This window comes from Pongo pygmaeus, chromosome X (assembly GCF_028885625.2).
Source record: "Pongo pygmaeus isolate AG05252 chromosome X, NHGRI_mPonPyg2-v2.0_pri, whole genome shotgun sequence".
Taxonomy (NCBI): domain Eukaryota; kingdom Metazoa; phylum Chordata; class Mammalia; order Primates; family Hominidae; genus Pongo; species Pongo pygmaeus.
Genome location: NC_072396.2, coordinates 154,723,145 through 154,726,017, shown reverse-complemented (window position 1 = coordinate 154,726,017; position 2,873 = coordinate 154,723,145). Strand labels below are relative to the sequence as shown.

Sequence of the window (2,873 nt, the reverse complement as noted above, 5' to 3'; positions counted from 1 at the left end):
GCCGATTTACTGAGAGAGAGAGAGGAATGCATAACTGATTATTCCCCTACCCGCTCCTATTTCTCTAGCAACATGTGCATTCAGTAATGTGGCCTCCCTCTATCTCCTCCAGCTTGCTTTTCCCCTTTAAATATTGAAGCCCTCAAAATCATCTCTGGAGAAAGGCACAGACCTACCTCCTGGGCATGTCTTTAACATTGGCAAAATAAACTTCCAAATTGATTGAAACCTGTCTCAGATACTTTTTAGTTTTCAGATGAAATTCAGGGGAACAAACTAAATGTAACAAATCCCCAAGATACATGTATTTTCATGAACATACCTCTACCAGTCAACAGGGTATCTACCAAAAGAAATACAAAAATGAAAAAATAAACTGACGACTCTTTTCTCACCATCATAAAAAATCTGAAGTTTCTTTTTTTTTTTTTTATTAGACTAGTGAAGAGAAGGGCAGAACCAGGAATAACTTTTAACTCCCCTTTTCATTTTTTTAAAATTTCTTTTGGTTCAGCTTATGCAATATTTTGTATCCATGTAAGAATCTAAGTTTATTGAATAAAGAGCATTGCTAATGATTTAAAGCAATTAAAGCAAAATAAATTGCTAAAGGGGTATCATTTATTGAGTTAAATAATACAGGTTTTTCTGTATTAGTAATGGATAGTCATTTGATTTTTAAGAAGACACCGTTTGAATTAGGTCATAACAAAGCAGATTTACATAGAACTGTTAATTGGAGAAAAACAAGAAAGTTTTTCACGTGATCCAAACAGAGGAACTCTCCTTGATCATAAGAAAATGCAATAGTTTTAGAAGGTAAAGCTGTTAAGTTTACCGAAGTACAAAACAACCAAACACTTTAAGGAAAAACTCTTTATTTTTCAGAAAAAGGTATGATTTCTCATTTTTTATTCTTGATGTAAATTTTAATTATTTCCAGTGGAATGTAAACCTCCTGAACTCCTTTCAGTTTCATCCAGAGCTTGAACTTCTATTTATGGATAAAAAATCTGTTCACACAATGAGAACACTTGGACACAAGGCGGGGAACATCACACACCGGGGCCTGTAGGGGGCTGGGGGGCTGGGGGAGGGACAGCATTAGGAGAAATACCTAACATAAATGACGAGTTAATGGGTGCAGCACACCAACATGGCACATGTATACCTATGTAACAAACCTGTACGTTGTGCACATGTACCCTAGAACTTAAAGTATAAAAAAAAAATCTGTTCACAAAAAAGTTGTGAAATTTGATCACCTTTTTTGACTTCAAACCTTTCTTTACCAAAATTAAGCACTACAACGCCAACATTTCGTGTATAATCTTCATCTATGACACCAGCTCCTATATCTATAAAGTGTTTTGCAGCCAGGCCAGACCAGAGCCACTCCTCCATAACATCCAGAAGGAAGAGCTATCTGAATGTTCGTTTTCATAAGAGCTTACTCCATAGATGGTATTGTATAATCACAGGAACTACACATAATCCACGGTCAGTCAGCACTCGTGGGTCAGAGCCATGGCATGCTTGGAGAGCGGGCAAAGCACAGCTGCATGCTGCCCTCCTCAGCAGGCCAGGCCTGCTTGCTGGGAAAGAAATGGAAGCTGTCTCTTCGGAGCAGGGCATGGCAGAGCAAAAGATGAGCAGAGGAAGGAGCCCAGGGAACGAGAGCACAGGATGAACCCAAGTTCACTTTGATTATGTGGCAGTCAGCACCAGTGTTTCCATTCTGTTTTGGTCTGTTTTTCTGGGACCTGGGGACAGACCTTAGTCCAAAACAATGCCTCTTATGAATTCATTTAACACAAACAACCAAATTTTGTAAATGGGCAAAAAATATCAATAGACACTTCCCCTAAGTGGACATACACATGACAAATAAGCACATGAAAAAGTACTGTCCATCTCATCTATTAGAGAAATGAGAATTAAACCATGATGAGATAGCATAACACATATTTGAAAATGATTGAATTTTTTTTTTTTTTTTTTTTTTTTTTTTTTTTTTTTTTTGAGACGGAGTCTTGCTCTTGTCGCCCAGGCTGGAGTGCAGTGGCGTAATCTCGGCTCACTGCAACCTACACCTCCCAGATTCAAGCTTCCCCTGCCTCAGCCTCCTGAAGCTGGGATTACAGGCACCTGCCACCAGGCCCGGCTAATTTTTGTACTTTTAGTAGAGACGGGGTTTCGCCATGTTGCCCAGGCTGGTCTTAAACTCCTGACCTCAGGTGATCTGCCCGCCTCGGCCTCCCAAACTGCTGGGATTACAGGTGTGAGCCACTGCGCCTGGCCGAAAATGACTGAATTAAAAAAAAAAAAGATATTACTAAGTGGTAGCAAGGATGAAGAAAATCTTGTATGTTGCTAGTGGGAATTATGAAATGGTACAACCACTGTGGAAAATGATTTGGTAATTTCTTTTTTTTTCTAGTTTTGCAGTTTGTACTGCATTTATTTTTTAAAAACCTTTTATTTAATTATTTTTTGTTTCTTCCCAACTTTTATTTTTGCTTTAGGGGTACATGTTCATGTTCATTACCTGGGTAAATTGCATGTCATGGGGGTTTGGTGCATCGATTTTATATCACTCAGGTAATAAGCATAGTACCAGATAGGTAGTTTTCTTTGTTTGTTTTTGATACAGAGTCTCACTCTCTCACCCAGGCTGTAGTGCAGTGACATGATCTCGGCTTATTGCAACCTCTGGGTTCAAGCAATTCTCGTGCCTCAGCCTCTCGAATAGCTGGGATTACAGGCACGCATCACCACGCCTGGCTAATTTTTGTATTTTTAGTAGAGATGGGATTTCATCATGCTGGCCAGGCTGGTCTCGAGCTCCTGACCTCAAGTGATCCACCCACCTT

General features: G+C 39.4%; 1 pseudogene; it reads right to left on the bottom strand.

Moving 5' to 3' along the window:
* Positions 1–929: 929 nt before the first annotated feature.
* On the bottom strand, positions 930–1,635 carry LOC129025238 (deoxyuridine 5'-triphosphate nucleotidohydrolase, mitochondrial-like; annotated as a pseudogene).
* Positions 1,636–2,873: the final 1,238 nt, after the last annotated feature.